Below are 25,158 nucleotides of genomic sequence, written 5' to 3'. Positions count from 1 at the left end.
TCTCTGAATCCGCAAAAGACTTCTTGTCCAAGCTTCTGGAAGTCATGTCTGTAGTGGACCTGTGGGCTCATGCCTTTCAAGGGAGGGTTGAGAATTTTCCCCTCAATATCTCCTAAGGGGCCAGGGTGGAAGGGAGAGTTGTAAGTACCAGGAAGGAAGAAGCCAAATTAACATGATCTGAAGACTCTATGAATATGTATGAGAGTGGCTAACTGAGAATCTGCAGGGAAAACTCTCAGGAGGGAGGAGAAAGGTCATGGAGATTGCTCCCGATAAGTACCCTGCACACACCAGTAACGTCCCCCAGAAGTTGTAGCAGCTATTACAACAGCAGTGATGACCATTACAGCCCACCCAACTTACTTAGTAAGGTCCTCCTAAAGGAAATGTGTTTCCATCAGAAAGTGTAAAGAAGAACTGGAGACACCACAGGTATGCTGTTCCTGACATCTTAGGGTTGATTCTTCTTTCCATACAGAAATATCAATTTACCACCATCCATTTGAAAGTGTACTTGGATTTTTCACATCAGAAGACAAGTGGAATCAAATATTTGAATAGAAAAGTAAGTGACCTTTAAAAACCAGGTCAGTAATTAAAAAATCAGGAAGCAGGGGATTAATCCTGTGTCACTCCTATCTGTACAGGAATTTCTCGGAGTGGGGCTGCTGCAGGGGTGACAAGCAGACTACAGTCCCCTCATCTCAGACCTGCGTGGATGAGAAATGTGATGTCAGCAATCAGCTGTCCTCATGGAGCAAAAATGAATTTCCTTTGGCAGGAAAAGTAGCCCAGAGGTGCCAAGGAGTCAGAGTAGCTTCTATGTGTCCCTGGTGCTGCGGAAGCTGCTGTGTCTCCCTGCAGGTGTGTCAGGGTGCCCAGGGAGGAAGGTCACTGCAACCCAGGGCTGCCTCGCACTGCATAGGAGAACTCACACTTCTCCCTTTTCTAGAGGACTCTAACACTGAAACGTGCCCCCTCCCTGGGCTCAGGTAGGAGACTGTAAAGTGGATGTTGATTCTTCCTATGTGTCCTGGAGAGGGGCCCTGGCCAGCGCCTTTGTCTTGTTTTCTATTTTGAAGACAGTGCACTTGCCAGAGCTCTGCTATAAAACTGGGGTCTTGGAACAGAGATGTGAAATGTGTTTCAAAAACAAGCGGGGCGGGGAGAGGGGGAGGGAGAGGGAGGGAGAGAAAAGAAGGGAAGAGAGAGGGAGAGGGAGACAGGATTGCTGGAGGACTCTGATGCTTCCCAGAGCCTCCCTCCTTGCTGTGTGCTGATTCAGGCCAGAGCACCTGGCCAGAAGTGGCTCCTCTGCTGTTGCTTAGGAGACCACCATCCTGGGAGCCACAAGTCTCAGTGGGCCCTCTGGGCTAAGGCAAGGGAGGCTGTGCTTGAGCTCCTGCCTAGGCCAGGAAGGGCCTTCCACTGCCAGCACCCAGCCCAGGAGGAAGGCATGCCATCCTCAGTCAGAAGGGCGCATGCAGAAGTCGAGGCTGGGCCCCTGGTGGGTGCTTTCTCTGTCCCCTTCCCCCTGTCCCAGGAGCAGCTGTGTCCTTCTGGCTCCCCTCATGCCCCAGCTTATGCTTGTCCCTCCTGCCTCCCCTGGCACCTGGCTGTTCTAAGGCTGTCAGAGCTGCTCCTTCCTTACTGTGAAATTTCTCTTCAGGTCCTTGGTCAGAGATCCTCAGAGCCCCTACCCTCGGGTCTGGTCACTGGCCTCTGCCACCTTTGCAGAAACCAGGACACAAGCATCACCTTCAACTCCAGGACCACAGACTCCCCATCCCTGTGTAGAAAAGGCACCCAGCATCCCGGTGTGTTTGGCTTCAACAATCAACGTACAATTCACCCATTTAGCTTTCACTTTAATCCAAAGTCAACTTAGAGTTTCCGTTCCTGTCTCCATTCACATCACAGCAGGGCCAGGGTTCCAAGTCTGTGAGACCTGTCAGGACACCTATGTTACCAAGCAGAGCCAGCCCTGGAGCTGGAGACTGAGCTCAGGTGCCTGACAGAGCACCTGCCCCAGTCCTGTTCTCTGAACTCTGCCCCAGACTGTGGACCTTCTGTCTCTCACCCAGGCAGCCTTTTCTGGACCATCCATGTTGCTGACCACCTGCTGCCTGGACCATTATCACCAGTCTTGCCTGTGCCTGACTGGCCTCAGCCGCTGCTGATGTCCTGGGGTCACTGGGCTCCCGGCCTGCCTGCCTGGTCCCTCTGCCCTTGGGACACGGTGGAGACAGCAGCGATGAGCAGCCTTTACTCATGGTCCAGCACACAGCAGATCTGCTTCTGGGAAGCTTGTTCACAGTCCGTGGTGGCACCAGGCAGATCGGCAGCCAACACAGTGGCTCATGAAGACCTTGTGTGGCATTTCTGATACTCTGGGACACAGCAGACAGACTGGGGAAGTTGGGGATCCCCAGACTCACCAATCTCCACTCTGCCTCCACTGGCCCATGATAGGCAGCAACCTCACCATAAGGGCACCAGGACCCACAGGGCTCTCTCTGTGAAGCCCCCAAACATCGTGTTGGCTAAGACCCAGGCCCTGCCCATGGGCTCCCTATGCAGGGCTCCACAGGCTGAGCCGGGTGAATTTGTCACTGACAAGCAGTGATGAGTAAGTGCTGTGTTGGCATCACACCCCTGGGGGCTGACAAGGACTCATAGTGTCTGGTGCCCCGGGTGCTGTGCCCAGGTCACAGTTCAGCAGTAGTAGTAGAAAACTGCCCTTCATTTTCCTCCCAGTCTCACAGCTCCTGCTGCCTCTCAGATGCTGAGGTAGGGGCCCTTGGGCACAGTGACTTGGGGACAGAATGGGGCCACAGGAGTATAGTGGTCACAGCTTCCTTCTCCTCTGCTGGAAGAGCCTGATTCATGAGGGACTTTCTCCTCCAGTGCACCTGGAGTTGAGGGCTCAATGCAGTCCTTCTACCTGTTGGTGTCAGCACTGTGGAGGGGGACACTTGGCGTGGTCCCATTGGCACCTGGATTCTGAGCCTTTAGGATAAGGTGCACAAGAGACAATGCTCTTTTCATTTTTTGGGTCTCTAGTGTCCTCAGACCCCAGTTCTTCAGGGGATACCTGGGGACCATCTGGCAGCTAGCACTGATGTGCTCACTTTGGGGGACAGAAACACTGAGGCCTCACTGACACTGCTGGGGGATGAGGTGACCGCTGTCCCTCTGGGCATCCTGCTTGGATGTAATCTGACCTTTGGTTTAGGATTGTCTTCCTAGCTGACTGTGACTCCCTCATCTCAACTGCAGGGGCATGAAGGGAACACAGGAATACCCCAAGGAGGTCAAGAAGTCCAATTTAGGTGCAGGGAGGCTATTCTGGGGATGGGGAGCTGAGAGCTTTGGACCATTGGGTTGGCAGCAGACAAGGGCGGTAGCACTGTGAGAGGAGACTGGGGATCCCTCCTGGGACATCTTACCAGGGTCTGGCCATGTATGTGGCATGTTCTTGCTACAAGAGGGACCTGTGGAGGTGGCCAGGGCAACCACAGCCTGCTATTTCCTCAAAGGTGCCCCTCTTCACAGCTCCCACTATCATGGCTATGCAGGGTCTGAGTTCAGCCTGGGCCACAGGGTGAATGTGACTGGGCCAGAAGGGCCACCTACGAGGAATAGTGACAAGTCCCCGGGGTCCAGAATGGCTTCCTGGAGCAGCTGTACAGTATCTGGAGCCCAGTGGGAAATGCTCTCATCTGTGGGGGTGCAGCACATATGGGAGGGGAGGCCATTCTGTAAAAATGTTTGCACAGCCAAAAGTGGCCCTGAGTACCGGCTCTGTGCCCAGGTGAACATTCCTGAAAAATGAGGTGGAGGGGTCCCAGGAGGCAGAGGGGGCCCTGAGCAGGCTGGCTCCACTTGGTAAGAAGCACAGCACGGATCGCTCAGGTGACCCATCACTCCCATGCTCTCCCTTCACTGGGGATAGGAAGGGAGAGTCCTTATTTCTCCAAGCCCATTCTGTACCGCTCCCATGTCAGCTGAGCAGGGAGGGGAGAGAAGCCCAGATCACATTGAGCTCCACTCTCAGGGTGCAAAATATTAAATCAATCAAACTAAATTGAAAGCTTTGGCCATCTCTTGAACTCAGGGTTGAGAGGCAGGCTTTTCTTCTTATTCCAGCAGCCTCCCGGGAGTATGCCCAGCCTGCGGAGATCTGCCAGGGCTCTGTGCTCTGAATTATTCAAGGATGGAGTGGGGCTGAACTGCCTTCATGCACAGAGCTATGGGTGAGCTCTGGCTGAGACAGTGCAAGCAGATAGGTAGACAGGAGGCAGGTAGGTGGTAGATAGAATAGGTAGGATAGGTAGATAGGATAGGGTAGATAGGATAGGTAGATAGGTGGCAGGGGTTGCTGTAGGGCTCCCAGGTTGGAGACCCAGCTCAGCAGTTGCCTTTTGACCCCCAGAGCTGAGAAGCACTTGGTCTGTGTGCCAGCCAGGGTCCTTGAGAGGAGCAAGATGTAGCCAGTGCCATGGGTTCAAATCTCACTGTAGACAGAATGGGGGAAGCCGACTAAACTCTCTGAGACCTCACTGCACCAGGCAAAGTGCTCATACTGACTGACTCTAGAGATCCACATTAGCCCAGGCCCTCTCCCCTGCTCATGGATTGGTCCACAGCACAGGGTCTGAGGCCTTGCTGTAGAACTGGGTCATAGCACAGAACAAAGTGGATGCCACTCCTCCTGTTTGGAGCTTGTTCTCTGACTGAAGCTCTGCTCAGTGGTGGCCTGCTCTGTAGGACACAAGCACAGGTGAGCAATAAGTAGAGATATAGGGTCATTGCAGGGTCACTTGGAGGAGGAGGAGGAGGAGGAGGCACGGATACTGGGATCTTCAGGGCCAGGAGCTGAGCAGTCACTAAGCAGGCAGAACTGCATCCCTGGCAGAGGGAGGAGCATGGATCACCAGGTCCGAGGAAGAGTGAACAGGCCAGGTGGCTGGAAGAGAGCAGCCAGGGTTCATTCTACAGGCAATGGGGGTCATCTTCCTAGGCCTGTGCTAATGTCAGTATAGAGCTGGCAGGGATGGCAGCTGTTGGTGCAAGACTCTCCAGGAGGGCACAGCAATCCTGACCACACATAGCATCAAAACATGGAAAGGCAAAATGACAGAGATGCAGGGAGAAATAGACGCATGGCCTTCAAGGTTGCAGTTGTCAACACCTTCTATCAGTCAGAGATGGGCAAATGTGGCAGGCAAAGAATTACTAAGGACATCGATGAACTCGACAACACCATTAATCAACTGTATATAATCAACATCTGCAGGCGACTTTATCCAACAATAGCAGAGTGCACGGTCTTTTCAGGACACAGGAGGTTTTTCTCCAGGATAGACCAGTCTGGTCCATAAAGCACACATTCAAAAATGTGCCAGATGGAGCTATTACAGAGGATGCTCTTTGGTGACAATGGAATTAGATTAGAAATCAACAGAAAGACAGCTATAAAATCATGGAGCACTTAGAGATTAAACAACGCTTCTATAATAACACACAAGTCAAAAACGAAATATCAAGAGAATTTAAAAAATACTTTGAACTAAATAAAGTGAAAATACAGCTTGTCAAAATTTGTGTGATACACAAAAGCAATGTTTAGAAGAAAATTGATAGTATAGAATGCATGTGCTAGAAAGGAGAAAGGCCTAAATTCAATCACCTAACATTTTACCTTAGGAAACAAGATAAGGAAGAGAGTATTAAATACAAAGCAAACACAGAAGTGAAATAATAAAAAGTAGAATAGAAAGGAATCAAATTGAAAATAAGTCAATAGTGAAGATCAACAAAATAAAGAGCTAGTTCTTTAAACAGATCAACAAAATTTATAAATCTCTAGCCAGGATAAGTAAGAAAAACAGAAATGACACAAATTAATAATATCAGAAATGAAAGCAGAGACATTCTTACAGATGTCATGCATAGTAAAAGGTTAATAAAGGGATATTATGAATAACTCTATGCTCACAAATTTATTAACTTGAACGAATTTCTTGAAAGATACAATTTGCCAAAACTCACACAAGGAGAAATAAAAACTTTGAATAGGCCTAGTAAGAAATTGAATAATTAATTAATTTCAAAACAAAAAGCACCAGGTCCATATGGGTTTATTGGTGAATTCTACCAAATATATAAGGAAGAACTTATGCCAGTTATCTATAATCTATTTTTATTCAATCCCTTCCCCAATCTTTTGGGTAGAGAGACTATTCACTGTTATTTTATGATGCCAGAATCACTCTAATACCAAAACCAGAGAAAGATATCATAAGAAAATAAAATTCTCATCTGGGGTGCAGCTCAGTGGTAAAGGGTTTATCTAGGCACAAAGTCCTAAGTTCAACCCCAAATATTGAAAAAAAGTTCTAAACAAATATTAACAAAATGAAACAATGTATTAAAAGATGTATACAAATAGTCACATACCACTATGAAGTAAATTTATTTTAAGTTTGCAAGCCTGGATCCATCATATGAAAGAAAGTTAATATAATCCATCATACCGATAGAGTAGAAAAAAAACAAGATCATGTCAACAGTTGCAGAGAGAAACATTTGACAAAATCTAACACTCATTTATGATGAAAACTCTCAGCAAACTAGAAATAGGGAATTTTCTCACCAGGTAAAGAGCATCCACTAAAAACCTGAAGCTAGCCTGATACTGAAAGATCAGAAACTGGAAGGGGTCCTGCTAAGAACAGGGTTGTCTCCTCTCACCAGTAACTTCAACATTGTACTGGAAACCCTTGGCATAGGACAGGAAAAGGAAATAAAAGGGCTGGAAGGAAGAGAAAAACCTCTATCGTTATTTCCAGATGACATAGTTATCTATGTAGAAAATTTAAAAGAATGCACGGAAAAACCCCTGGAATTAGAAGGCAGTTACACTGAGGTTGCAGAAAACAAGACTAATATACAAAAATCAGTCATGTTCCTAGACAGCAACAGGGAACAGGTGGAATTTGAAATTAAAAATAAAGTGCCACTTACATGAGCTTTCCCAAAAGGAATCTCTTACACATAAATCTCACAGAATAGGTATACGATCTATACAAAGAAAACTATGAAATATGAATACATTAAATTAAAGATGCACCCTGAATGGTGGATGAATGGATGGTTAGAAGTGTCCCTATTTTCACAACAACTCACAAAATAAGTCTTGTCACCCATAGTCTCATAAGTAGGCCTGGTAACATTTTCCTCATAGTATTGTCCTGAAAGTGGGATGAGCTTACCATGAGGGACCACAGCCTCTGTCCCTCTCCCATCTGTCTCAAGTGGCTAAGTCAAGAGGCTGTGCTGGAGTCCAAGTGGGCATTTTCAGGCCCAGTACATGCACATCAGTACATCCCTGAAAGGAAGGCTGATAGACAGCTTCACAGAGAGATGTCTCATCTTCCTTGTCTAGGGGTCCAACCATGCCAGATCAGGGGAACTTTGCTCCAGTATCTGGAGGCAGGGGCTGGGTTAATAGAGCAATTCTAAAAACTAATGTCTCAGCAGGAAGAAGGGTTTCCTCTGAGGCCAAAGCCTGCAAGGTTCTAAGCCTTCAGAAACATGCACTACCATCTTGCTCAATTATGCTCAGAGCTGCCCGACAAGGCCCACCTTGGCACAGTCCTGTTCCCGTTCTGGGACCAGCAGTGACTGGACCCAACGTGCATGCATACGAGGCACCCCTGTGATGGCCACTCACTCTTGGCCCGGAGTCCATCTGCATCTCCAAGCTCTCCTATCATTTCCTCCCAGCCTTCTGGTCATCTTCCTGGACCTTGGGCCTTCTCTGGCTGACCTTGGCTTCCTGCAGGAGAAAGTGTGACTGGCTGTCCTGGCCTTAGCCAAGATGGGTCCAAAACTGAAAACAAAGACCTCACTCTTGGGTTCAGGCTCCATTTTCCCTACTGTGTGGTCTTCCTTGATTGGCAATGCCAGACTCCTGAGACAGGAGGAGCTGGAGCTGGAGCCCTCAGACTCTACAGGAAGTGAGCATGGTTTTGACACTTCTCCTTGACACTCACTGTCCCCACCACCTCAGACAGAGCACACATGGAACCCTTGCACACCCCAACCCTGAAGCCAGGCTCATCTGCCCCTTCTTGGGCTGCAGAAACAGAGGGACCCTGGCACCTGGCCCTCTAGGTATAAGATGAATCCCAGCCCTTTCCATGGAGGCTCAGTCCCACTGAAAGATTTCAGACACTGGGACTTGAATTTTCTTCAGTTCTCAGCCACCTCCTGGCCTCCAGACATGGTTATTTCTGCCACATGAGGCCCTGGGGGGCATCAGCACTGCCAGCTCAGTGCCACAATTGAAACAGAGAGGAATATGCCCTGCCCTCGCCATCCTCTTAGGCAATTGAGAGGAATCACAAAGCTTAGGAGAGCCTTTTATAAGAAATTGTGGCTTCTTTTTCCCTTGATGGCTAAAGCCATGGAATTGAACATTTCTCAAGATGAGAAAAGAGCATAAATCAGGAGGTACAGATGCGGAATTGCCTGTTTCCAAATGGAAGGGATAAAGCAGTAGATGCTAAGAGATGAGAACTTTATCCTGGTCTTATCTCTCTGAGTGACCTTGGGCAAGGTGATCTGCCCCAATCTGCAGTTTCCTGGGGGTGGAGGTGCAGCCAGGCAGCTGTGGCACATTGGTGGCAGGTTCCTCATGACCTGCTGTTGTGGCTGTCTGCTGGCTCTGGCTTTGTCTTCCCTGTGCTTCCTTCATGCTTATCTTGGGGGACAGACATGCTCCCCTGACCCTGGAGGTCCGCTTGTGCTCACATGTTGTCAAGGACATCACTGGGGATGAAGCACCTGCTCTCATCCCCTGGCCTCCTTTGCTTTCCTCCTGGACCTGTTTCCTGTTCCCCCTCACTCCTGGGTGGACCAGTCTATCTGTCTTCCCACTGTTGTGTTGGCAGTTCCAGCTCTAGCTCCAGCAAAAAGCCTAGGGCCAGAGGACTTGAGCTATTTTGATTCTGAACCTGGGGAAGAAACCTCAGGGCCAGGCCAGGAGCATCAGCCCCAGGGTCCTGCTCTTCAGTGTCCAAACTTGCACCCAGATCTTCCACCTTTTTTAGATATTTAAAGTCATAATGATAACAATTTTGCATAGAGCAACTGGACATTACAGATGTTTGCTAAATACCTAGTATACATTAGGCACTCAATAAATAGTGGTCATTGTCATTGTCTGTTTGGCACTTTCTGCATGCTATTTATTCTCCAAAAGGATTAGCTACTAACTATTTTTATACAAAAAAAAAAGAAAATGGAAAGTACAATATAACAAAATCACAATGTTCTACAGACTGGAATGTGCACATGCTGGAGAGAGACAATAGACATATTTTCTTGCTTTTAAAAGGAATTGTGTGCTTTAATTAAGAAAAAAAGGAAAGTTTTCTCTGAGCATATTAATTATCTCTCTTGTCATATGAGGTATTTGTTCCAGATGACAGGCCATAATTAGTGCAGAGAACAGACTGAAATTCCCCAGGAGGCGATGGATGTCTTGGGGAGGTGGATGGCCATGTCCTCCTCTCCTCTCTTGGACACTTGTGGGTGTGGGAAGGGGGCCTCAGGCCAGGTCCCTTGGGCTCAGATGTAGGGAGGAAGGAGCAGTTTAGTGTGGCCTTTCCGAGGGGCACTCGATTCTGCCTTTTTCTTAATCTTCCCAGGAACAGTCTCTCTCTCTCTCTCTCCCTCCCTCTCTCTCTCTCTCTCTCCTCTCTCCTCTTTCTCTCTCTGATGTGCTCACTCAAGAGGAGGAACACAGGGAGAAACCAGAACTTTTGTCCTATCCCTAGTCCCCAGATCTAACCAGGCCAGACACGTGCCCCAGACAAGTTCCTTGGGAGCTCAGCGTCTCTACCACCTTGCAGCACTCTGATGCCAGGGTGACATGTGGCTGTGATTGGCACAACATCCATTGCCTAGAGAGAAACATGGGTAGTGAGGCTTCACTGTTCCCTGCTCCCCACATCCAGTGGGAGCTGCATGTCGGGTGAGTTCACTCTCAGGGAGACCCCAAGTCCCACCTGGATGGCCTCTAGGTGGCGGGCCTGGCCCAAGCCCTGGTGGGAGCCCTGGCTGTGGTATGCCCCGGAATGAGGCAGAGGCCCTGCACCCAGCTCCGTTGTTCCTGCCCAGATATGTGGGTGATAGTGAGGTCCCCACTCTGACGCTGCTCCCCACAGCGTGCCTCCCAAGTAGCTGCTTCTCTTTCTGAATTTGCTGCCCAGAGGCAAAGGGAGCAGCACAGGCTTCAGAGACCCTGGCAGGCTGTGGAGCTGCAGAGGACCCTGCACGATCCTGCACCCAGCATGCTATGACTTCAGGTGAGGTGGCCTGGCTGCTGTCCTGAGCAGCTGGGCTCTTGCGCTGGTTTCTTGCAGCTGTTGGCACATTCTTACTGGTGCAGTGGACAGGCAAGAGCAGTGACCAGGGTGGCAGGAGATGGCCTTTCTCCACAGCTGGGCCTTCTTTGGAGGGGGTGGACATGTCTCATCACAGACTACCGTAAGTCTGTAGGTGGGTGTTGATTCTGGACTCTGATGTCCCCAGTGGGCTCCCATGTAATCTGAGAGCGAGGTCTCTGGCCAGTGAGAGGACTGGGAGTGACAGAAAGGGACGCAAAGGTCGCCCCAGGGGAGGATGTAGGATCCGTGCTCCCATCTCGAGGCAGAATCAGTGGAAGATTGCGCTTGATCTTATTATCACAACTGGTATATCGCAGCATTTATGGGCACTCGCATTAGACAGATGTTAAACACATTATGGAGTTGAAGGTGTCATTATGGCAATAGGTTGCCTCCATTTCACCACAGCTTACTGGCAAAGGTTGCAAGGCTGGAGGATATTTCTATTTCAAGGTTAATTAAAAGACAATCACATTGATTCACTTTGGAAGCATCTCCTCCACACACTCAGGCCACTGCGAGTGTCAATTTCTATCACCCATGCACCTTGGTGCCAGTCTCCCCTCCCAAAGCCCTCCGCTGACAACACATCCAGCCAACTCCTGGTGCCCCACAGGTGCTCTGACGAGATGTGGGTTCCAATGAATTCTGTACAGTTCCTAATGGAGGGAAATCACGGCTTCAGAAAAACATGCTTTAAATATTAAAGTGCAGAAGAATACATTCAAAATGTACAAGAAGGCATAAAATAATTATCTCCTCAAGGTAATATTAGCACTACATAGGCTCAAAATTGTACCAAAGAGAAAACGTGAGCCCTCCTGTCTCTGCCCCCTCGAGTCCCCAGCACTCTCTGGGCAAAGTCACTTTCCCCTCCGGAGTGGCACCAGCTTCTGAAGCTCAGAATACTCATTCTACTCTTTTGATGGATCGGTTACCAGCTGATTACACCCAGGCGGAAACAAAGAGCTGCCAGAGTTTCATTTTTCCTGGTAGGAATTCAATGTCGGGGGCACTCGCTGGAGGAAAGTCAATTCTCAGCTGGAATGGGCTCGTTGGGTACAGCAGTTGCAGCCCATCTATGGGTGGACTGATTCACCCAGGAAAGCATTTAATGGCATCATTCATGCTGGGTACTTGCAAATGTGTCAGACCCACACCCACCATTCTCCCTGGCCTGGAGCTTGCCCATGGGATTGGCATGGTGATGTGTCCTTCTGGCCTTTGGGGAGATGCCCAGGGTTTGGAAGTGATCTTTTCAGCCACCAAAGAGTGGCATTTATCATCACTTTGCCCAAGTGTGAGAGGACCACTAAAATCTCTACTCCATGAAGATGTAGGTCTTTGGTGTCTCCTTTAAGTCTGCATCCACCCCAGTATGTTGGATATGCACACCAAAGCTCGCTCTGCAGCTACTGCAGCTCATCGACAGTTCCCAGGTGCCCAGCGTGAGCCAGGTCATCTTCTAGGAGTGCCCTGCATTCTCTCATCCCTTCTACCCTAGAGAGCTCAGCTGCAAGGACTGCAGAGGTTGAAGGAATGGCTAAGGAGGCAGCTCACAGAGCCCGGCCTGCTCCCTTCTCAGAGATGTCCCTGCACGATGAGATTGCCTTTGTCCTCTGCTCTCTGACTCTGTGCAGACCCATGGTGTGCAGCTGAGACTGGAGGAAGAAGTAAGGAAAAGGGTTCTACAGGTGCAATAACTGAAGCATACTTTGCAGAGAGAGGTGAGACATGGTGTTAGTTAGAGGGTGCTGGTGGAAGTCACTCCAAGAGAAGATGGAGGGAAGAAGGCAGAGGAGAGGAGGCCAGGGCCATGGGAGACCAAGAAGAGGAGGAGAAGGAGGCCAGTAGGGAGGTGGGAAGGCCTAAAAATGGAGGTGTGTGAATGACAGACGTGTGCAGGAGTCAGCCTGTTGAACGCTCCTCAGCAGAGAGGGACTTGTGCTGTTTCAGGCGTGGTGATTCTGGGACTCTTGGAGAGATGGGCTAGTGTTTAGGAGGCAGCTGGCCTGACAGGTCAGTGCAGTGTGTGCAGAGTAGCTGCTGCCTGGCTCTTTCTGGCGTTCTTTATTCAGGAGCTGGAAAAGCAGCTGCTCTTAGGAAGCCTTGCATTGACCATGGCTGCTGCTTTAGCACAGCATTGAATTAAACCTGCTTTAATGTTTGACTTTAGAACCCACTCCCTGGAGGACTAGGCTGAGATGTTTTTCCTCCAATTTAAGTCTCGCTTACTTGAAATCTTGGTCTTGCAAGAGGCAGTTTAGAAATCTGAGCAGATGTGGTACCTCGGGGTCTGGGGATTGGACACCAGCACATTCTCCTAGTGGAAGAGGTGCTGAGAAGCCTCAGCCCCTCCAGCCCACCTCTGAGGGCTGCAGCTCCTCTCTCTGAGAGCAAGAGGCCCAGAATACAGGAAGTTGGTCTGTAACTTGCTCTGCCCCAGGGCTCCTGGACAGCAGGAACCAACTGCAAGCTTTTCATCTTGTCCAAGCACAACAGTGAAAACTTGTCTATTTCCTGAGAATGGCAGCCACGCCCCTCAAACTGCAGCCTCGCTCCTAGATATGCAGACCACTCCCTTCAGCATGTGGTCACTCCCCAAAGAGCAGCCACTCCCCTCAATGTGCAGCCACACCTCCTGCTAAGCCTCTGTACAGCTAGCTGCCTGGGCCCAGTGAATCCTGGGTCCCAGACTGTGCTGTGGATCTGCTGCTCCAGCTGCACCATGAGCAGAACTTGGGACCCTGATCTGCCAGGGAGGTGATCAAGACCCAGCCACGAGGCGATGCTGATGCTTGGGGCATGACTCTGAGATGCTTGGGGTCTTGTGACCTCCCTCCCACCCCTGTCCTGTGCTCCTGTGCCTGGCCTGTCCTCCGCTTCCCCACCTGGCCGCACGCTGGGGTTGTACATGGCTCAGGGCTCTTCCTTTGGAGCCTGGGCAAGTTTGGAGATGCCTGGCTGTGATCTGGTAACAGAAGGCCCCCCTTGAAACATTCACACTGGGTGGAGTCCAGGCAGCCTCTTCCGCGGGCCTTGGGGGCCCAGGACCTCCTGGTGCAAGGCGAAAACATAGGGCTCACAGGCACTTCCAAGCCCCACCCGAGAGGCACCATTGCCTTCACAGCTCCATTTGACTGCAAGGACATCTGGCAGGTCTGTTGAGGGGTTGGGAAGGGGTGAGGCTGGGGAGGTGCTTTGGGGGTCTCCATGCCATCTCTGGGCTCCCTGGTGGGGGGAGCTGGCAGCCCTGGGGTCCTCACTAGCCCCACCCCCTGCAGGAGAGGCTACTGGGAGTGGTAGCCCTTCTGAGCTGAGCAGACTGTGTCTGAGCATGCTGAGCCACACTCCAGACACAAGCACCCAGAGCCTTGCTCCTGAAGAGCCAGCACAGAGGCAGGCAGAACCTCGCAATGTGTGTCACAATGCCTGTGAGCAGGACTGCACCTGCCCTGCCTCCTTCCGGCTAAATGACCAAGTACAACAGAATGGGGAAAGCACCTACGTCCCAGGGTTGCCTGGAGTTCGGTGTGCACGCAGGCTGAGGTGGGAGGTTCCTGTGCGTGTGACACTGTGGGGTGGTATGGGCTGCAAGTCTCTGGAGCCCCCACGAACCCTGGTGCAGGAGATGCTGAATCTTAGAGCAGATCCTGGTGTAGGCCAGGTGTTGCTCAGTAGGCACCTGTGGAGCTGCAGCCTACTCGAGAGCCTCAGATGGTCCCCAGAGCTCTCTGGTGAAATGAAGAGACACTTGTCATTCCCACGGCATGAAGCAGTTGGGAAAATGTGGTCCCCTAGAACTTAGAGCCTTCCCAAGGCAGGAGGAATAGTGAGAGAGCCAGGTTCAGGAGTGTCAGCTTCAGGGCTGCCGGAGGTCTGGAGCTCTTCTGTGGCAGTGGGCAGGGGCGAGGGGCCGGCGCCTCTCCTGGAGAGATCATGTCCTGCCACCCGCAGCCCCTTTCTAGTGCAGGGGGAGCTGCTTCAGAACACACTCAGCCAGGTGAGAACCTTACTTTTTACTGTTTCCATGGCAATGGATCTTAATGATATCAAGTCTGGACAGCAATGTCAGGGAATGTCACCAGTAGCCGCTTCATTTGCTAATCCCCACTCTGTGGGGTCTGGGCCCGCTCCATGAAGTCGTGCGTGTGTATTTAGCACAAGCGTCATCTGCTCACATCGCTCTCCCTGCGAACTCCCTGCAGGGACCCACCTCCGTGGCTCTTCTCACCACAGGCCCCTCTCTCCCAACCTTATTGGCCCTGGCTTCTGTGGCCCGTGATACCTGGTGGGCCTGCTGAGCTCAAGGCAGTGCCGGCCTGGAGTGCAATGTGTCACTGGGAGAGCGCCTGGCTTCCTGTGCATGAGGATGTGCCCCTACCTGCTTATGTGACCTCATCCCGCCTTCTGTCCCGGTCCAAAAGATAGGCCTCTGTATCCTGGAAGCCTCGCCAGGTCGCTCCCCTCCCAGGCATGGGCATTCTTCCTCTGGGTGTCTGTGGCTTTCCTCCTATTTGGCCTGGCACTGTGCCTATTCATTTGCTCACCTCTTTCACCTGTTGGCCTGTGCCAGCTCTCCTGACCTCAGAGGTGTGTTCAGGTATCTGCTGTTTGAGTAGAAGCTTTGAGCATGAGTCATACTCGACCTACATTTACCTGTGAAGTTACACAGTAAGTATGGCTGTGCCTTTGGTCATGGTTAAATCAGAATCAGTGGCATTCATTCAGAGGAGTTCAACAATGTGCAATGTCTTTAAACTAGATTTCAGATTAGTTATTCTTGCTGCTGGCCAGCAATGAGCCATGCATGCTAAGCAAATTAAGGTGATTTGGTTGTTGAAGACATCAGTCTGTCCCCAAATTCGTGTGGGAATTGCAGAACTTGTGTAGTGGTTTAGATCTAGAATGCCCCCCAAACTTTCATGCACTCAGAAGAGGGGCTTTCAGTGGGTAGTTGGATCACGGAGGCACTGTACTCATCAGCAGGTTTCTCCACTAATGAGTTCAGCAGCTGGCTGTGCTGTTGGGCAGTGGACCTGGTTGGAGGTGGGTCCCTGGTGGTCTGGTGGTGTGACCTGGAAGGGTGCATCTCCCTCTCAGGCTACTCTGGTTCTCTCTCTCTCTCCCTCTCTCTTTCTCTCTCTCCCTCTCTCCCTCTCTCTCTCTCCCTCCCTCCCTCTCTCTCTCTCCCTCCCTCCCTCTCTCTCTCTGGGTGCCATGACATGAGCAGCTTTCCTTTGCAGCAAGCCCTTCCACCATGCTGTTTCTGCATTTGAGGCAGCCAAACACAGACTGAACCTTCTGAAACTGTAAGCCAAAATAAACCTCTCCTCCTTTAAGTTGTGAGAACTGGGTATCGTGCCCTAGCAATGGAAAAGTAACATAGTTTGCATGAGTAAAATCAAGAGGAAGAGAAAGCTCCCCAGTATCTCACTGCACATAGTGCCTCTCTAGTTAGTATAGACACACATTTCCCCAGGGAGCATCACATGCAGCTGGTTCAGTGTAGCCAGGTCAGAGATCCCTGTAGCTGATCAGTCCTCAGAGACCAGCATAGTTCTTTGAGTGGACATTCTCACATGGAGAGGATAGTCAGAATGGACATATTTTTGACATGGTGATTGGACCAGATTATATGCTTTTTCTAAAAAAAAACAAGTAAAGGTCTTTAATGAGTACTGTCTATCAAACCAGTCTGAGAACTGGATTCTCATCATTTCCTCTAGAATAATGCACCTGTTCTTTCAAAGGTCGGCACTCACCCTCCCTTGTTCATGCTGGACTGAGAGTCCTAAAGATACAGTCACTGCCTTGCTACCCCAGTGCTAGAGGGTAACTGTCCTCTGCAGGTACCAATCAAACTTTTCAACCTGGTGCACAAGTCCTTTTCATGTTCCCAAGGTACACTTGTAACCTTCATGCAGGACTTTCAATGCATCACCCCATTTTCTCCTGGTACTGCAAGGTTTCTGCTGAGAAGTCTGCATTAGGCTAGTGAGGACCCTCATCCATGACACTGGCTGTTTTCAGAGTTCTTTCTCTCTCTAGGCCTTTTGATCGTTTGACTTTACTATTCCTATCTTGTGAGGTCCATTCTATCCAGGGTCTTTTGAGCTTCCTGGACCTGGATAACTATATCTTCCCCAAATTTGGAAAGTTTTCAGCAGTTACTTTATGGACTAGTTCTCTATGCCTTTTTCTCCCCCCTTCTTTCTTGAACACTCCTAATGAGAGAGTGTTTGCTTCTTAATGGAACCCTGTAAGTTTTCAAGGCCTTCTTCATTCTTTATAGCTTATTTATTTTCATTTGATTGGGTTATTTCAAAAGGTCCATCTCCAAGTGCAGAAATTCTTTCTTCAGCCTAATCAATCCTGCTGTTGAATTTCTCAACTGTATTTTTTATTTCAAATAGTGAGTTCTTTAGATCTGAGATTTCCGATTGATTCTTTTATGGATTCCATCTCTTTGCTGAATTTCTCATTCATTTCATGAGTTGTCTTCCTAATTTTATTAAATGATCTGTCTGTGTTTTCTTGTATCTCATTAAGTTTCTTTAAAATTGTTCTCATGAATTATCTGTTGGGCCATTTGTCAATTTCCTTTGCCTTGAGGTCTCTCACTAGAGTCACTGAACTCCTGCAGAGAAGCCATGCTGCCTTTTCTCTTGCTGGGTCCCCACACTACATCTGTGCAACTGTGGATCAGTAGTCTCTGCTGTTTTACACTGTGGCTGTCATAGTAAAAGGCTTCTTACTGGCAGTGGGTCCTAGGGTGTGGGTCGGATATGCTGCACTGACTTGGGTTCCGGGTGGTGCCTTAGTGCAGTGTCCACATAGCTTCTCCAACTGTGATCATGCTGGTGAAGTCCCTGAGTATGTCAGTGCCTTGTCTGCAGGGCCCATGGGATTGTACCACCAGCTCAATGCAGCTCTCTCAGGCAGGAGGGAGTGCTGGCCACTCTCAGTGCCCTGCATTGGCTACAGTGTGAGACACCTATCGGATTATGTGAGGGAATGCCACCCTGGTGGGCACAGCATATTTCATAGGGTGTAGAGTGACTGTCACCGTCTGACGCCACACAGGGCTGGGCCAACTCATTAGGCCCAGATCGACAACTGTCAGTGACTAAGCACTGCATATAGGACTTCACAGGGCTTCCGGGGTGCTTGCTCAGGGAATCTGTGCAGTTGATTCTAGGGACCAGAGGGTGTGCAGGGCAGAGCAGACAGAGGGAAGCTGGGCTCTTTCTCTGCAAAAGCACAGGGGGCAGTGACCTGCCCATGGGTCTGAGGCAAAGGCAGGACTGCTGGGCCCCGCTTGCCCTCTCTCTCTCTGCTCAGCTCGTACCTTTAGGGAGGGAATCAGTCTTGGGTGATGAACACTGATGCTGGGGGCTCAGCCCCTCCCAGGTCCCCTGTGGTGGCCTGTGTGGACCTATGCTGGCCTAAGGGGGCTTGTAGAGAGTTCTGTGCAGGGATTCCCAGGGCTAAGGCTGAGGCCTATGCAGTTGCTGGTGATGATTTCCTCGCCTTTCCTGCCTAGTGCTGCTCTCCCCACTGCATTTCTTCCTTTAAACCTAGTTGATTATTAGTGCCACCTCAAAGGGCTCAGCTGATCTGAGTGTGTGCTATTGAAATCACATGTGCAGGATACTCATGTTTTGCCATTTTTTCGTGATCTGAAAGAGACTCTGGTACATTGTAGGTGCTGAAGAAACAGCTTCCGATTGAAAAATGTGAAACAACAGGAAGGCATCTGCAGCAGGCTGAATCCTTTATAAGGTATTGTAACAACTAAAAATGCAGCATGTACAATTAAATTTGAATTGCAGATGACACACATATGTTTTAGTATAAATGTACCCCAAGTAATCAGTGGGGTACACTTGTACTGAAGAACTGTTTATGGTTTATCTGAAATATAATTTTCTCTGGCAGTTCTAGTCTATGACCATGTGCAGTTAACACATTTGTCATCATTACAGGAAACCAATCTGTACAGTTAGGATGATAGGCTAGAGGCCACAGAGCTGGCATGGACAAACCGGTGACCAGTGTCTCCTCTCCAGGTCCCTGCTGCACGTCCTTCACTGCCCTGACTGGGAACTGCACAGGAAGTAGGGATCCTGCTCACACCACAGAGCCAGGTAAGGTGGGGCACACCAGTGCTCCTGTCTCAGCTGGAGCCAGTGTTGTCACTGCCACCTGCACCTGACTTCCTTGTTGTCTATGTAAGTGTTTTCTCGGGTGCTGTTGGAGGCCAGGGCTGCCTCATGCTGCCATCTGAGCCCCTCCAGATGTTGTCTAAAGACCAGGATCCTGCTGGCACCATGACCTTCCCCGTGGTGATCCTGGTGACCTGACTGGGGGCACTTGTGCTGTCGACTACCTTGGGAATTACCATGCACATCTGAGCCCCAGCTGCCAGGGACAGGTTTCATGTTGAGCAAAACCTGCCTATGTGCTCCAGTTGCCTCAGATAATTTGATGAGAAAAACAGGGTTGATTAATCCCAGATACTCAGCTGGCATTTAATCTCAGTGAATGTTAGACAACAATCTCATTATGTGTTTATGTCTTCAACATGATAGGCAAGGAATGAAATCAAGCCATAAAATCAATTATTTCTGCAGAAATTGTCATATAAGACAAAACATCATCAGGAGACAAAAGCAGTTATGATTAGGACTTAATTCGCCCTGTGCTGACAGCAGGGTGTGCTCGGGTCTCTGAGGGTCACTGAGCGGGGCTGGGTGCTGCTGGTCCCGGGGTTAGGCATCCAATGAGAGTCGAGTGGTTCTTCCAAGACAGCTCTCTCCATCCCGCCTCTCTTCCCACGTTTCTCCATCTTACTCAGTCTCTCATTATATGTGAGTATCACTAGGACCTGGGCTGGGTGTAGGGAATCACGTGACCCAAGAGCAGGTGGGCGTGTCCCCACCTGCTGCCTGGACAGGACAGAGTGACTAATACTCTTTTTTGGGGGTACTGGGAATTGAATTTAGGGCCTTCACGCTGAGCTACATTCCCAGTCCTCTTTTTTTAGAATTTTTAAAAGTTTTGGCCCATGGTCTTGCTGAGTTGCAAAGGATCCTCACTGTCATTAGTTTCAGTAACAGGTGCATATGGGCCCCTCACTTCTCCCTGTCTCCCCTTCCCCAGAAGAGTTTCCTCTAGCAGGACAGGAGGCACTGGAAACTGACTTTTTTAAACCTTGGAATCTCAGTAAGTAATGTGCCATCCTCCTGGCTCAGTCTCCCTGAGTGCTGGTATTACAGGCATGTGCCACTGCACTCAGCTATAATCAAATATTTTTGAGGCATGGAGTAGTGAGGAAATAAAAAGCCTCAGAAGTCAGGGACATTGTTCTAGACTCTGCCACTTTCCCCATCTTGATGCTTGAGGAGTTTTCTGGAAAAGCCTCAGTTTCCCTGTCTGCAAAGTGTGGCGATTCTGGGAGGGAGCTGTAGAAGCCTGGAGTGACATTCCAGCAGAATGAGGCGAGGGCTGTGCACTGGGCAGATCTCTGCATGGCCATGATAATCTGCCATCCAGACAACTGCCACACTCTGGAACAACCACCCAGAGGACAGCAGAGACCATAAGCAGAGGTAGGATTGACCAGTGCCCAATACTGATGGGGAATGAGTCTTACAGGAATCGGGCAGAAAAATGCCATTGACCCTTGCTTACTCACTGGGATTCTGAGGTTAAAAATTAAGTCTGCAGGGCCTCCTCTCCTGCTAGGTGAGGCTCCTCTGGGAAGGGAGAGGCATGGAGGGGTCCACGCATCTGTGCCTCTGTTACTGAGATCAGTGACAGAGAGGATCCTTTTGCATTTTACTTCTGTAATTCAGGGAAAAATGTGAACATTTAAACAAGGTGATGTGTGGCCCATTTTCCACAGGGAAGCTGGGAGAGTGGAGGGGGAGCCACTGTAGTGGGTATAAAACAAGAAGGCTGGCCAGAGAGGAGCCTGGACCTGCTGGCATCAGATGTACTGGGCGCCTCCCACTGCTCACCTGACAATGGACCCTGTATGTTCTTGATGGGAAAAGTGGCACTGGCCCAGGATCTTCAGTCAGAACCAGTCTTCTCCGTTTATCATGCCCAGCACCCCCCTCTCCCATGGTGCTCTGACCTTTTCTCCCCAGAGCTCCCTATCTGCACAACAACTTGAAGCTGTTGGTTAAAATTCTGGAGTTTGCCAAACACGAATGGAGTTGCCATTGCTCCCGGGAATGGCAGGGCCTGCAGGTGTGCCCATGGCCAATCCACGCAGGGACCGCATCTCCTCACCAGCAAGAAGCTGAGCATGGTGTCTTTTTGGCTCCAGGAAGCTGAGATCTGTTTTTGCCTCACACCTAGTGGTCAGATCAGGGCCTACTAATTCCCCTTACAGGAGGGAACATTTTTGGGGAGCAGGGAAAATCAGGCACACATACAAGCACACCTGCTGTCCACAGAAGGCCCAGAGCACCTTGCTGAAGGACTGAGTTCAGGGATCCAGGAACAGTGCTGCATCACAGAGATGCAGAGACTGTGCACCCCACATAAGCTGAGGGGGACTGCTGGCTGCCATCAGACAAATCTGCATTCCAAAGCCCTGACACCATAAGGCAGGAGCAAATGGGGCTGTCATTTATTTATCGACTCCTTTATGCATTTGCATGTATAAAGTGACTACTGTTTGCCAGGTACTGTGCTACATCCACTGGAGAGAGAGAAATAAAGAAAAAGGAAACCAGACCCATTACCAGACAGCTTGGGGAAGAAAGAGATGGACCCTGCAGACAAGCCAGGCAAGAATTTTTCTGCATAGACATGAGGATAAACTGTTACATGATCATTCAATTCAACTGCTTGTGACCTAAACAATGTCAAAGAGGTTGAGTTATTATTTCAGGCTGAGACAGAGGGGCCGTACATGGAAATTAGAGGAGAAAACCAATATTGAGTCAAAGTGCTCTACTCACTCAGGAAACAATTAAATGATATCTAGAGGGAATTGGATCTTAGAGTCAAAAGGCATTCTAATGGGCTAAGTGGCCTTTAGTTGCTCTCTCCCAAATTGCATATTCAAATATTTCCAAGTCTCACAAGCTCTAAGGCATTCACAATGGGGACAGAACAGAGTATTTTTAGAATATTAAGGGTGTGATGCTGTTTCTCAGGAGTTTACAAATAATTTCAGAGTCGTGTGGCTTCCACAGGACATGGTGTGTTTCAGGGTGTCCAGAATGCTAGACTTGAGAGTCTGCAGTTTCCCCTGGGGCTGTATAAACCCACCCAGGACCAAAGAAGGGCACTGGCAGCAATTGCTTCAGGGCCTTTGGGGACTTTGCTGAGTGACTTGCACTGCAGAAGACTGGGGACAGGACCAGAGAGAAAAGAAAACTCCTGAACAGCCTGCAAAGTTACTAGATTGGCTGAAAAGCAGAAGAAAACATTTACATGGTCTGGAAAGCTGAGGTCTGGACCCTGGCAGGAGATCCACCTCCAACCACCACAGGTGCAGAAGGAGAAATCTGGCTCCCACTCACCAGGCCCTGCAGTCCAAGGATCAGCTGAGTCCACCCAGAGCTCCAAGGAAGCCCAGACCAATGCGTCTGCTGAACAGACTGACTCCACCCACACTGATGACTGCAGGCACCCAGCCGCACTCTCTGCTGGAGATAAACACAGTCAGCTCTCTGCACCCTTGAGCTCTGTAGTCACAGCTTCCACAAACCATATGTTGAGAATATTGGGGGAAAAATGTCTCTACACTGAATTGTTCAGATTTTCTTTCTTGCCATTACTTCCTAAACAACACTGTATCAAAGCTATTTACACAGCATTTACATTGTGTTAGGTACTCAGCGTGATTAGAGATGATTTGGAGCATGGGGGGGATGCACATAGGTGATCGGCAAGTGCTACGCTCATACAAAGTCCTTGAGCATCTGAGGACTGTGAGTATGATATGGTGGGATGATTGTATCATTGACTGTGTTCTACTTCCTTTTTTTTAAGGGAACAATGTCCAGAAAAAATTTTTAAAATGACATGACACACGAAGAAGACATAAGACAATGAGACCCATGGTCACGATGGGCGTGAGAAGAAGCAGTGTATAGAGACACTGGAGGGAGGAAGCTTCCATGGGGGATTTATCCAACAGGGATCCTAAAGTGCTATGACCCGTAAAGTGTCCAGTAGAGGCTTGTATTAGTCACTTTCCTGATGCTGCAACACAATAGCTGATTTCCACAACTTAGAGGAGAGATTTACTTTAGTTCACAGTTATCAGAGGATTCGTGGTTGGCTGGCTCCAAGGTAGAAGGTAGAAGGTCATGATGGAGGAGAGCTGATCTGCTCACAGAAGCCAGGAAGCAGAGGAGGAGCCAGAGACGAGAAAAACCCTGGTCACAGCCCAGTGACCACCTCCAACAAGACCACCTCATAACAGCAGTCAGCCACGAACTCATTGATGGGTGAGTCCACAGAAGGGCACAGCCCCTTCCTATCCCAATCATCTTCCAAACACTTGTGGGGGACATTTCAGATCTAAACCATCACAAGGCAGAAGAAACTGGCAGTTCCATAGCTACACCAGAACGGTAGTGTCTAACTGTAGTCACTAAAACAGAAAGAAAAAGATGCATATGAGAGAATGGTGAAGAACATGGAGTAATGAAACATGCTGGATTGATATAAAATAATTCAACAAAAGAAGAGAAAAAGGACAAATTTGGGACACATAGAAAACACAGCAAGACATTATAGGTTTAAGCCAAATGTTTGGTGGCTACTCCATGAAATCATATGAAATTGCCTTTTTATTGATCAAAAACATCAAATATTGGCAATTGCACATGGTTCAATCAATGTGTTAAATGATTACTACAAGTAAGAGACAGAAGTAATCATTCTGGGCACAACACTCAAATGAAGGTGGCACAGATTAGACCATGAAAGAGGAGAGGCAGGTTGGAGGTAGGATGACATAAAACAGTACTTTGTGCAGATACCCAGAAAGAGCTGCTGCAGCTGATTGGGCATCAGACAGTAGACCACAGGGAGGGAGAGACCCTGGGCGCAGGGATCACTTCATACCAAACAATGCTTCAATTCCACAAGTGGATATAACTTGAAATAATGCCACAGCCCACCTCTATAACCTCAAAACACATAGACCAGAATGTCTGTAAGTAAAAGAAACAGGTGGCTGCACGAGCTTACATTCAAGGGCAGCCTGGACCCCAATTTCTTCTTGCAGGTCACACTCCGCAGAAATGAGACAGCACAGGAGCAGAGGGGGAAATGTCCACACACCTTGACTGTAAAGGACTAAAGTGGGAAACAGATGACCCACTTGTACGTTCACTGCAGAAGGCACAAATTAAGTGAGGTGCAGTCATACGGTGATTTATACAACAACAAACACAGTAAAATACTGTCACACATAGCAGGTGGGTGGATGTCACAGGCATAGAGTTGAAGGCATCCATTTCTGTCACACGTCCAGGGACTCTGGCCTGAGCTGGGCATGAGGAAGGATCCTAGCATGGCAATCATGGTCTGTTTTTTGAAATCTGACTTTACATATTTCTCTTCATGAAAAAGCGGTGAGCTACAAACTTAGGAATTGTATTTTTTCCTTAACTGCTATTTTTTACTAATCTGTGTTTGCAGTACGTAATGATCACATTCCTCATGGGGAGTTGCTAATGCACATAACACATCATAATTCATTTTTAATATCTTTTCCCTCACTCTTCCCTTCATCTCTCAGTCCCCTTCCCTTTTGCAAAAGATTAGTATTCTTTTTTGTTTTGCTACTGGGGATCGAACTTCGGACCTTGCTCTTACAAGGCAGGCGGCGGAACCACTGAGCTAAATCCCTGGCCCTAAGATTTTTATTCTTTACTTCATTTATGTTCTGATTCATTTAAAAAGGCTTCAAAGAAATTTTATGTAAGGAATTTAAAATAACCATATCAGACATCATGATCTGGCTGAGAGAAAAATGTATGGTATAAACTGAAGGTCAGGGTATTTTGTAAGCCTAAGGATAGAAACTCACTTCTCTTGTGCAAACTAGAGGCTGTATTAGACCCTACAGTCTGCATTCAATAGTATCTGCAACCTTGACCTTGAACCCATGGCAGAACTTTCTTATCTTTCACCTCCTGGTTCTCATTGGTCATCTGCAGTAGATTGACCCTCTCTCCACTTCCCCTCTCAGTGCAAAGATTATACTTCCCGTCTGTGTTGGTAGGCTTATCCAGACTTGCCTGGCCAATAGAATGTGGGCAGAGTTCATGTAAAACACCTTCCAACAGACACTTTAAGATTCCTGGAGTAGTCCTGCCACTGGTCAGGGTAAGGATTCAGGGGAGGGAGTCTCTCCTCCCTCTCTTAAAGCCCCACAGGGATTAAGGCACATGGAAGAGCACACCCACAGCTGACCTGCAGTGTGAAGGAGGAAATGTGCTCTGACTCCAGCCATTAATACTGTGAGGTCATTTGTTATGCAGCATGATTGGCTGGAGCTGACTGATACAATGATTTGTTCCACGTGGAGTAACATAGACACTGGAGGCACTGAAATGCATCCTCATAGCTCTGTGAGCCCACAGGACAGGCCTGTCCCACTCTCTTGTTTAAACTATATGAGGTGCCAGCTTATGTATCCACTTCTTGAACCAAT

This window comes from Heterocephalus glaber, unplaced genomic scaffold (assembly GCF_053883595.1).
Source record: "Heterocephalus glaber isolate CG9 unplaced genomic scaffold, H.glaber_assembly_v1.0 deba00001444, whole genome shotgun sequence".
NCBI lineage: Eukaryota > Metazoa > Chordata > Mammalia > Rodentia > Bathyergidae > Heterocephalus > Heterocephalus glaber.
This window is presented reverse-complemented; position numbering follows the sequence as displayed.